The 12,631-nt window shown below is 43.6% G+C and overlaps 1 long non-coding RNA gene across 1 annotated transcript; it reads right to left on the reverse strand.

Moving 5' to 3' along the window:
* Positions 2,044 to 10,771, reverse strand: LOC110255614. The gene is made up of 2 exons (XR_002336159.1): positions 10,653 to 10,771; positions 2,044 to 2,175 (listed from the first exon to the last, which is right to left on the reverse strand). It is a non-coding gene; the product is annotated as an uncharacterized LOC110255614 (long non-coding RNA).

Here is a 12,631-nt window from a genome sequence, read left to right on the forward strand (position 1 = left end):
CCCCGTGCGCCACAGCGGGAACTCCCCAGACGACGTTTATATCTGTTCATTCACATAAGGTACATGGTCATGGAAAAAGAGGCTCACATCTCTGAGTCTTTCAGCTCCCTAATTCTGGATCCCTCTCTTGCTTTCTCTCTCTTCTACCTACAAATAAATTTAGGAGAAGTTTCTTTTGCTTTTCATCCTCTGCTAGTGAAGGTGAGTTACAGCAGTGACATATGCATAACAGGAATACTCGAGGAGACTGAAAGATGTAAAGAAATAAACTGCTTATTGCAATGCTTGGCACACAGTAGGCTTTTAATACATATTAGTTCCCATTTTTTCCTTAGAACGTGTTTGGCTGTGCCTGCACTAATCATTCATGCCACTAGATGGCAGACTTTGTATCTAAAAACTTCTGACAAATTTCTACCTTAAAAGATTTCTTAGTTATTACTTGGTGGCTTTTAACGTGTCAAAGTAATATAAATCTATTTGTTTGGGTCCCAAATAATGGCAGGTGTAAATATGTGGGCAGCAAAGAGCTGTTAGGTGGGAAAACTGTCTAAAGCTACTCCGTGGGCAGTACTTAGCATGTAATTCTGCTTACAAGGAGAAATCAGGGTTTATAAAATGATACATGTCTCTACACCTCACAGTGTCCTCAGCATTAACTGGTGACAATGCCTATTTCATGCTTAAGAGCTAGCCATATTTGCAAAAATATATTCATTGAAAAAATTATGTTGAGGAGTTGGCTGGCCACAGATCACTCCCTTACCTTTCCCCAAGGATTCAAAGGACAGACACATCAGCAAGCTTTTGCTGGAAAATTGAGGCTCATAGCTCAGTCTTTCTCCAAAGCATATAATAAATAATGGCTGAAGACATTTATTGAGCACTTACTGTATGCCAGTTATTATGCTAAGCCTATTCATAATAACCCAGAAAGTTGGTGGCATTATTATTTTTTTCCAACAAAGTTATGCTTATCCCAAAATTGTAAAGCTTTTTTGTTTTTTGTTTTTGTCTTTTCTAGGGCCGCACCCACAGCATATGGAGGTTCCCAGGCTAGGGGTCTAATCAGAGCTGTAGCCGCTGGCCTATGCCACAGCCACAGCAACGAGGGATCCAAGCCGCATCTGCGACCTACACCACAGCTCAAGACAATGCCGGATCCTTAACCCACCAAGCAAGGCCAGGGATCAAACCCAAAACCTCATGGTTGCTAGTCAGATTCGTTAACCACTGAGCCACAACGGGAACTCCCAAAATTGTAAAGTTGCTTCAACGTTTGAAAAGTCAGGGCAATTATCTTTTTCAAAGAGAATAAGGAAGAGAATGTATCATTTTCCTTTTTTTTTTTTTTTTAAGGGCCACACCTGCAGCATATGGAAGTTCCAGGCTAGGGGTTGGATCAGAGCTGCATCTGAAATCTAAACCACACCTCAAGGCAGCACCAGATCTGTAACCCACTGAGCGAGGCCAGGGATAGAACCCACATCCTCATGGATACTAGTTGGGTTCTTAACCTACTGAGCCACAATGGGAACTCCTGTTCTTAATAGTGCAGAAAAGTCCTTGACAAAATTCAGTATCCATGGCCCTTCGATGTTTTGGAACCCGAGTTGCTGTCTCCCAACCTCTCACCTGTGCTGATCACTCAGCGTTCTGGGAGTGATCAGCACAGGTCACTCCTACATAGCTGGGGAAGCTGGACACCTACTCACTAGGTTTTTACCCTTCCCTGTGGAAAAGTCATGGGCTGAGGGCATTTCTCTTGGCATGGGTAGCATAACGGGCCAGGGGTATGGGTAAAGTGAAACTGTTCTTCTTACCTTCTTCTATGTGTCTATTTGTGGAATTTTCCCTCCCATCATTAGAAGGTCCTACTGCTCGCCTCAGGGACAGGCCAATGAAGCAAGAGATAAGTTGCCGGGGCAAGGAATAGCAACATTACTCAGAAAGCTGGCAGACGGAGTAGAGGGTGGACTCCTGTCCCAAAGAACCATCTTGACAAAGTTAGTTCTCAGGCTTCTTTTCTTCTGATTTTTTTTTTTTTCTTTTCTTCTGAAAGGGGAGGGAGTAACAAACGTCAAGCATTTCCTGGTTCTGGTCAGACTCCAAAGGGAATGTGTTCATTCCTTCCTCCCACATCCACTGACAGGTGGGCCTGGTCCAGGACGTTTCCTGTGAGCCAAACAAAGGTCTTTTAGCTTAATGCTCATTACCTGGGAGGCAGCCTCTCAGAGATGGGATATTATGTATTAATTTAAGCTCATAGGCAACATCCCTCTAGCAATGGACTTGTAATAGAACACAAAGCTTTTCCCTATGATGCAATGATATGCTAGTGCTTCTCTGCTGGGCCCCTGGATGCCCAGAGACATTCTTGTTGTGCTGATTGTCAAAATCGAAGTTCTTGGGAGGATGATGGTAGACAAGTTTATTCTCCCATCGTGCTGATGTCACTCCCTTTCAATTCCTGAGAGCATCGGGGGTAGGGCAGGGGTTGGGGAGAGAAGGTCCGTCTCCCAGCCCAGAGTCCCATGAAGCCATCTGTCCTCTCTTACAACCAAACTGTGAAATACTTTAGGCTCCCAGTTCAACCTGCTGTGACTGATAATGTTTATTCCCAAGATTATTTGCATTTTAAGAAAACACTTCAGGAGTTCCCATAGTGACTCAGCTGACTAAAAACCCTACTAGTATCCATGAGGATGTGGGTTCAATCCCTGGCTTTGCTCAGTGGGTTAAGGATCCAGCGTTTCCAAAAGCTGAAGCACAGGTCACAGATGTGGCTCAGATCTGGCATTGCTGTGTCTGTGGTATAGGCCTGCGGCTGCAGCTCCAATTTGACCCCTAGCCTGGGAACTTCCATATGCCATGGATGCAGCTGTAAAAAAGAAAAATAAATACTCCTCCTTTTCTTTTCCTTTTCCTTTTCCTTTTTGTTGTTGTTGTTGTTGTTGTTGCTTTCAGGGCTGCACCCACAGAATATGGAGGTTCCCAGGCTGGGGATTAAATCAGAGCTATAGTGGCCAGCCTACACCGCAGCCACAACAACATGGAATCTTAGCCTCATCTGCAACCCACACCACAGCTCACAGCAATGCCGGATCCTTAACTCACTGAGTGAGGCCAGGGATTGAACCTGTATCCTCATGGATACTAGTTGGGTTCATTACCACTGAGCCACAACATGAACTCCCCTGTCCTGCTTCTCCATGGACATACGCCACCGGCGGTGGGATAAAAGTGGAAGTGGACAACAGCCACAGGTAAATGTGGAGGAACTGGGTGGGATGATAAAGACAAAGCAGAGAAGTGACTGAGGCTGGCACATCCTTAACAAAAATATGGGCAGGATCCATGTGCCTGGGCAGTGCTTCTCATGCACTAATGCACATCCAAGTCACTGGAGATTTGCCAAGGTACAGATTCCGATTCTGTGGGTCTCAGGGGAGCCTCAGAGTCTGCATTTCTAACAAGCACCTCATGGGCTGATCTTTCTGGTCCAAGGGCTGCACTGGACCATTCAGGCTTGGAATATGTCAAGTGCATATGATGAGGTTGCCCTCTAGCGATAATCTGGTGGAAAGCCAATGTCTGTCCGCCTGAACAGAGAGCCAGGTCAATTAAGGTAGGTTTTATTATTGTCTGTTTTTTAATGTAAGTTGGCGTTATGTTTTGTTTTGGGGCTGCACACATGGCATGAGGAAGTTGCTAGACCAGGGATCAAACCCGAGCCACGGCAGTAACCAGAGCCACAGCGGTGACAATGCTGGATCCTTAACTCACTGAGCCACCAGCAAACTCTACAGAAAAAGAATCAATGTCAAGTTCATTGCTTTTTGTTGTTGTTGTTGTTCTTTTGTCTTTCTAGGGCCCCATCCGTGGCACATGGATGTTCCCAGGCTAGGGGTCTAATCGGAGCTGTAGTTGCCAGCCTACGCCACAGCCACAGCAACACCAGATCTGAGCCACGTCTGTGACCTATGCCACAGCTCACGGCAATGCCAGATCCTTAACCCACTGAGAGAGGCCAGGGATTGAACCTGCAACTTCATGGTTCCTAGTCAGATTCGTTTCTGCTGCGCCACGACGGGAACTCCAAGTTCATTGCTTTTTCCATCACTTCCAACTCTCATTTACCATACAAATTTGTCAAGGTTTTATTGACAGTTGATTTATTTTTTATTTTTTGTCTTTTTAGGGCCATGCCTGAGGCATATGGAAGTTCCCAGGCTAGGGGTCCAATCTGAGCTGCAGCTACTGGCCTACGCCGGAGCCACAGCAATGTGCGATCTGAGCCACATCTGTGACCTACACCACAGCTCACGGCAACACCGCATCCTTAACCCACTGAGCAAAGCCAGGGTCCTCCTGGATGATAGTTGGGTTCACTAACCACTAAGCCATGACAGGACCTCCAGATAGTTGATTTACAGCGTTGTGATCATTTCTGCTATATAACAAAGTGATGCAGTTGTGCATATATGTACATATCCATTTGAGACTCTTTCACTCTTTTTTTCTAGGGCCACACCCACGCATATGCAAGTCCCCTGGCCAGGGATTGAATCTGAGCCGCAACTGTGACATACGCTGCAGCTGTGGCAACGCCGGATCATTTAACCCATTTTGCTGGGCCTGGAGATGGAACCTGCAACTCCACAATGACCCAAGCTGCTGCGGCTGGATCCCTAACGCATTGCACCCCAGCAGGAACTCCCGAGAATCTTTCAGTCTTAATCTTTTGCCAGTTTCCAGACCCAGGAATGTCAGAGCCATCTTTATTCAGATAGTCATAACGACTTCCTATAATACTATATTATTTTTATTTTTAAACTTTTTTTTGTCTTTTTAGGGCCACACCTGAGGCATATGGAGGTCCCGGGCTAGGGGTTGAAGGCAACACCAAATCCTTAACCCACTGAGCGAGGCCAGGGATCAAACCCGAAACCTCATGGTTCCTAGTCGGATTTGTTTCTGTTGCACCACGACGGGAATTCCACATTGCCTCTTGAAAAACACTCTGCAGCTCTCCTTAGCTGGCGTGAGATGTCCAAAGTCTACAGTCTGTTATTAGAACCTCCACAACACGGCACCAAGACTTTCCAGCCTCATTGGAACTGGGCTGTTATACATGCACTTTAATATTGCAATTAAGTGTGTACATCCTATACAAACATATTCTGTTATCACTCACATAGTGAGCACCACACCCACCAGGTGCCCAAGGGTATGGGGCTGTGGCTACATGATACTGCCACCAAGTAGGTGACCTTTTTTTTACTCTTTTCATGTACTGCTAGTTTATACAAACACTCCAAGATATTGACACAATGCATTGTGTAACTGTATAGTACTTGAAATTTTTTTTTTTTTTTTGTCTTTTTGCCATTTCTAGGGCTGCTCCCATGGCATATGGAGATTCTCAGGCTAGGGATGCAGTTAGAGCTACAGCCTACGCCAGAGCCACAGCAATGCGAGATCCGAGCCGCGTCTACAACCTACATCACAGCTCACGGCAACGCCGGATCCTTAACCCACTGAGCAAGGCCAGGGATCGAGCCCGCGACCTCAAGGTTCCTAGTCGGATTTGTTAACCACTTCAATACGACGGGAACTCCTACTTTTAAGATTTTTGTTACCTCGATAGATACACTAGGGCTACCACTAGCCTATCAGCGCCTTTGTGCAAATTAGGAGAAAACAGCTTTATAGGCATATCCATTTTTTTCCCCTTTTTCATAGCCAAACCTGAAGCATATAGAAGTTCGTGGGCTAGGGGTTGAATCAGAGAGGCAGCTGCCGGCCTATGTCACAGCCACAGCAACGTGGGATCCGAGCCATGTCCGTAACCTACACCACAGCTCACAGCAACATCAGATCCTTAACCCACTGAACGAGGCCAGGGATCGAACCCACATCCTCACGGACACTATGTGGGCCTCTTAACCCACTGAGCTGCAACAGGAAAACTTTTTTTTTTAATTGGAGTATAGTTAATTTATAATGCAGTGATAATTGCAAGTGTACCGCAAAGTGAGTTTTTATTTTTTTATATTTTTTAGGGCCACACCCGCAGCATATGGAGTTTCCCAGGCTAGGGGGTCTAATGGGAGCTGTGGCTGCTGACCTATGCCAGAGCTCACAGCAATGCCAGATCCTTAACCCACTGATCGAGGTCAGGGATCGAACCTGTAACTTCATGGTTGCTGGTTGGATTCATTTCTGCTGTGCCACAACGGGAACTCCTGATTCAGTTTTATATATATAATTGGTATTAGAACCTCCACAACACAGCGCCAAGACTCTTTTTCAGATTCTTTTCCATTCTGGGTTATAAGATATTGAGTATAGCTCCCTGTGCTGTATAGTAAGCAGGTCCTTGTTGTTTATTTTATGTGTAGTAGTGAGTATATGTTAAGCCCAAGAGGCACCCCCTTGTGTAAAGAAAAAGATGCCCTTCCTGTGGATGGAGGCAGGCCCGCAATAGGGAGGAGCATCAGTGGAGGGAGCATGGGCTACTTTTCAGCCCCACCCTCCCATCTTTAAAATACACAGTCTGGGAGTTCCCTCGTGGCCTAGTGTGTTAAGAATCCAATGTTTTCACTGCTGTGGCATAGGTTCAGCTGGCCTAGGAACTTCCACATGCCATGGGTACAGCCACAAAAAAAAATTTTTTTTATTTATTTATTTTTGTCTTTTTGCCTTTTCTAGGGCCCCTCTGGAAGCATTTGGAGGTTCCCAGGCTAGGGGTCGAATCAGAGATATAGCCACTGGCCTACGCCAGAGCCACGGCAACGTGGGATCTGAGCTGTGTCTGCAACCTACACCACAGCTCACAGGCAACGCCAGATCGTTAACCCACTGAGCAAGGCCAGGGATCGAACCCTCAACCTCATGGTTCCTAGTCGGATTCGTTAACCACTGTGCTACGACGGGAACTCCCAGCCACTAAAAATTAAAAAAATTTTAAAAATGCAGAGTCTTAGAGTTCTCGTTGTGGCTCAGTGGAAATGAATCTGACTAGTATCCATGAGGATGCAGCTTCAAGCCCTGGCCTCACTCAGTAGGTTAAGGATCCAGCGTTGCCCCTGAGCTATGGTGTAGGTCGCAGAGGCAACTCGGATCTGGTGTTGCTGTGGCTGTGGTGTAAGCAGGCAGCTACAGCTCCAATTTGACCCCTAGCCTGGAACCTTCATATGCCATGGGTGCAGGCCTAAAAAGACAAAAAATAAAAAATAATGCACAGTCTGAATCTTTATCTGTGGGGCTCTGTATTTATTTAATACATACTTTGAACCTCTGTTAAAAGAGGTAAAATCACAACCTTAATACAAATAGATAGAAATACATTTCAAAGATTTTATCCAACTCATCAGTGAAGGAGGCCTCCAGGAAGAGGTTAATAACAGCGCTGGGTGCATTTGCAGAGCTGGGCACCTACAGGTGATTTTATAAAGGAGTGGTAGGATAAGATTGCTGCGTTAGATAAAAACTATTTTACAGCCCACCAGGCTAGAGACTATAACTCTCATGGTTATGTTTTCTACCAGGCAGATGATCTACATCATTACCAGACCTCTTTAGGTTAGTTAACCTTTCACAAGTTGCAAAAACAGCCCACATTTACAGAAAGAAAATCAAAGGACAAACCTAGCCCTGCTCTGAAAGAACACCCAGAAATCTCTCTTGTCTGTTTCCTGGTTCCGCACAATTTTTCTGACAGTTTCACTTGCAGTCAGAAATCCTCCCACAAGATTATTTTAGATACCAAAGGGCGGGTCTCACTAGATTTGGTTGGCTTAATTATTTACACGAGTGTAGCAAGAACATTAATTACCTGTTAGGCCAGCGTGGGTTTACTTTGCAAACCTAGAACCATCCAATATTGATCAACTACCAAGCCCGAGACCTTCTACTTCCCAGATTGCACCTGCAATGCCTATGTAGACCTGATTGAATAAGAACTGTGCTCAAATATAGCACTCTGGAAATGATTTTGATTGCAGAAGTGGTTTTTCCATTATTTTCTGACAAAGCTATACAACTAATGACATTAGTATGAAAACTGACGTGATGCAGTAAAAGCATTTTTTTGAATTCTGAGGAGTCAGTGAGAATCAGATACTATTAAATTAGGGGTTTGGGATTAATATATAGGCATTCCCATATATAAAACAGAGAACTAACAAGGCCCTACCGTAGAGCACAGGGAAGTCCTCTCAATATTCTGTAATAACCTATATGGGAAAAGAATCTGAAAAAGAATGGCTATATGGCTGTGTATAACTGAATCACTTTGCTATACACCTAAAACTAACACAACATTGTAAATCAACCATCCTCCGATATAAAATAAAAATTACTTTTTAAAAATGTAAAAAAGTTTGGTGTTGCTGTGGCTGGGGTGTAGGCCTGCAGCTGTAGCTCTGATTCAACCCCTAGCCTGGGAACTTCCATATGCTGCAGGTGCGGCCCTAAAAAGACCAAAAAAATACATAAAAGTTTGTAGGTTAAAAACATACAAACATTCCAGTGTGCAAAAGCGTAGGAAGCTAAGTTAAGTGTGATAGCTTAAAAAGACAGAGAAAGGGCTTTCTACGATTTACACTGAAGCTAGAGTACTAAAAATAATACCAGCAGAGTTCCCGCTGTGGTACCATGGGATGAGCAGTGTCGACTGGCCTGGGACAGTAGGTTAAAGGATCTAGTGTTGCCACAGCTATGGCCTGGGTCACAACTGTGGCTCAGATCAGAACCCTGGCCCAGGAACTCCATAGGGCACTGGGTGGCCCAAAATAATAAAATTTTGGGTTTTTTTTTTTTTTTTTTGGTGTTTTTGCCTTTAGGGCTGCTCCCGGGGCATATGGAGATTCTCAGGCTAGGGATGCAGTTAGAGCTACAGCCTACGCCAGAGCCACAGCAATGCGAGATCCGAGCCGTGTCTGCAACCTACATCACAGCTCACGGCAACTCCAGATCCTTAACCTACTGAGCAAGGCCAGGGATGGAACCCACAACCTCATGGTTCCTAGTCGGATTCGTTAACCACTGCACCATGACGGGAACTCCATAAAAATTTTTAAAAACACTAGTGATAACACCAGCAATATTCTAAACAAAATACACAGTGAAATTCCCTCAGTTCAGTCCTATGAAACTGATCCTCATGTGGCTGGATCTTGGGTCAGCAATCTGCTTCCATGAAGTAAAAAGAGTTCTGGAAACCACACGGTCCTACTGTCTAGCACAGGGAACTATACTCAATATCCTGTGATAAACCAGAATGGAACAGAATATGAAAAAAAGTATATATACATAGAAGCGAGTCACTTTGCTGCACAGCAGAAATTAACTCAATCGACTACAATAAAATTTTTTTTAAAAAAAAGGAGTTCCGGAGTTCCCGTCATGGCGCAGTGGTTAACGAATCCGACTAGGAACCATGAGGTTGCGGGTTCAGTCCCTGCCCTTGCTCAGTGGCTTAACGATCCGGCGTTGCCGTGAGCTGTGGTGTAGGTTGCAGACGCGGCTCGGATCCCACGTTGCTGTGGCTCTGGCCTGGGCCAGTGGCTACAGCTCCGATTGGACCCCTAGCCTGGGAACCTCCATATGCCACAGGTATGGTCCTAAAAGGCCAAAAATAAAAAGAGAGAGAGAGTGAGTCCTGGAAATTCCACCACAACCACCCCCCCGCCCCCACCAGGGATTGAACCTGCATCCTCATGGATCCTACTCAGGTTCCTACACCACAGCTGAGCCACAGAGGGAACTCCAGAACCATGGGCTTAAAATACCTATTACAGTCCTTTCCCTAGGGTTCGGCCAATGTCATTTCATGGAAAACAAATCCTAGCTTTATCTATGAGCCTCAGACAAGCATCTGAGGGAAGCAGACACGTGTGATCATGAGACTGAATAGTTGTGGTTAATATATAACAGTAAACACACTATCAGGATGGAGGAAAGTAAAATTCTCTGTGGGGGTGAGGACCTTACTATTTCATAAAGGTTTAATCTGTGTTTCCCCTGAAAGAAAGACTGTGGTAGAGATAAAGAGGGCATTTATATATCTCTAAGACCTTCCCATAAAACATACAAGTTTTGGAATATTGGTATTAAAAATGTAGTACCAATACAAACTTAATTCAGGGAAGGCTAAGCATCTCTTTTGATTCAACAGTTTATTCTGTGCAGGTCTCACGGTAGGGTTGAGCTAATAAAGAAATATGGAGCAGGAGCTCCCGCTGTGGCCCAGTGGGTTAAGAACCTGAGGTGTCCGTGAGGATGTGGGTTTGATCCCTGGCCTCGGTCAGTGAGTTAAGGATCCAGCACTGCCACAAGCTGTGGCCTAGCTCTCACCTGCTGCTCAGATCTGGTGTTGCCGTGGCTGTGACACAGGTTACAACTGCAGCTCCAATGTGACCCCTAGCCCAGGGGGTTCATATGCCACAGGTGCAGCTGTAAAAAAAAAAAATACACACACACACACACACACACACGCACACACATGTATATGGAGCATACCAAACAAATCCAACTATTTCTAGCTTCGTTCTTTCTAGAAAGTAAAAAGAATACATCTTTATGATTTCCGGGGCTTGTCAGGGAAATTTCAAAAATAGTTTCACTGTAAAAGATAGCCCACCTACCTTTTTAAAATTTGAAGGCTTGAGGGAATTTCCTTCATGGTTCAGCGATTAACAAATCTGACTAGGATCCATGAGGATGCGGGTTCGATCCCTTGCCTTGCTCAGTGTGTTAAGGATCCAGCATTGCCACAAGCTGAGGTGTAGGTCACAGACATGGCTCGGATCCCGTGTTGCTGTGGCTGTGGCATAGGCCAGTGGCTGTGGCTCTGATTTGACCCCTAGCCTGGGAACTTCTCTATTTGCTGAAGGTGCAGTCCTAAAAAGCAAAATAAATAAATAAATAAATAAATAAATAAATAAATAAATAAATGTTAAGGCTTGATTATAGAAAGACAGAATCAAAAGAATAATCAGAGGCTCTCTGGCGACTTTATTAAGATGGGATCATAGGGATTCTGAAAATCCTCACTCAGTTACCTGTGTAACTGGTGTGAAACTATTTTAGAATAACATGGGAGAAAGCCCAGCCTTGTAAGGAAGCGCAGCTCTTTCGCAAGTGAAGACCATTTTGTGTTGTGTGTTGAAGGCTCCAGCACACTATTCCGGTAAGCTGTGTCCTCTCCGCTATCTGAGCAGATTTCTACGCAGGTAAAGGATAACCTTTCGAACCTCCTGCAGCTCCTCGGTACAAGCCCGAGGACTCATCTCTCCTGCAAGAGGGTGAAAACCAAGCCCTAGTTTCGCATTAATAGACTGCATGGAAGTAGATGTTTCATGAAGCCCTCCCGCTTTTAAACAATTCCTTAGTGAATAAGCCCATCAACACTGGCTGAGTTTGTCAAAATTTAACATGTGTCCTGGTTTTATTTCACCCAGGAAGTATGAATGAAGGCAAGTAAAATCTACTTCCTTCACACACTCAACTACTTGCTACTAAAATTGTATCTTTCACTATACTTTCCCAGATCCTGAAGCAACCTTGGTTTAATTTTAAGACAAAGCTATGCCCTTTTTTGCTCTGAAAACAAACTCGTGCCATTGCATTGCATACATGGTTGCAGTTTTCTGTCACTGCAACTGCTAGTGTAATCTTAGCCATGAATATTGTCCCTTTTAACCAAAGTAATTATATTTCAAATAGAAAACTGAGAGTCAGGGAACTGGGAACTGTTTGTTACGAACAAGCATTTCAATGACTAGCAAAACTCATGGATACACGTAACACAACACTCTATAGTCACACACACAGACACAGACACAGATACACACCTCCTTTAAGTGACAAAATAAACATATTTTTTTAAACATGATCCAAAGATATAATCACGCATTGTGTATTTTTTTAAAAAAAACCCATAAACTTAAATTATGCTTAGTAAGTGGTGTTCAGTATTAGTTTTACTTAGAAATTATTCAGTATCAAATAATTATTCATTAATTAAATTGATTTATTATTAGTCCAAGTTTTTAAATTACTTAAGGATCTTGGAAATTATGTTTAAGCTGACCCACTATAAAACACAATTATTGTTAGGAAAACATTAGTTGAAATTATTATTCAATTTAGTTGAACACAAATACACATTTTAATAGTCTTAAACAGTATATAAGAGGAATGATAGCTTATTTGACAAGCAACCAATATAAAAACTTATGAAGTTCAAGTTAATTGATCTTTTTATGACAAAATAATCCTAAATCTTATGAAAAAGTAAAGTGTATGCTTAGAGTTTACTTAGTACTGACAAATCTGAGAAGAAACATAAGACTTTATTTTCTTTGGTAAACAAAAATTGTCAAGCCAGTCTGATTTGTCCAAAGATTCACTTTATTTTTATAAACTTGGACTGCTAAAATATTTCTGAGCTGACAGTTTCTATGAGAATGATTTTTCTCCCGAAAGCTCAGCACTTTTATTTTCCGTACATTTTGAGAATATGTGATTCATTTAGGCCCTCGTTTATACCAGAAACAATCAGAACAGGAGTTCCCATTGTGGCTCAGCAGATTAAGAACCTGACATAGTGTCCATGAGGATA

The sequence above is a fragment of the Sus scrofa genome, chromosome 10 (genome assembly GCF_000003025.6).
Source record: "Sus scrofa isolate TJ Tabasco breed Duroc chromosome 10, Sscrofa11.1, whole genome shotgun sequence".
In the NCBI taxonomy this organism is placed as follows: Eukaryota; Metazoa; Chordata; class Mammalia; order Artiodactyla; family Suidae; genus Sus; species Sus scrofa.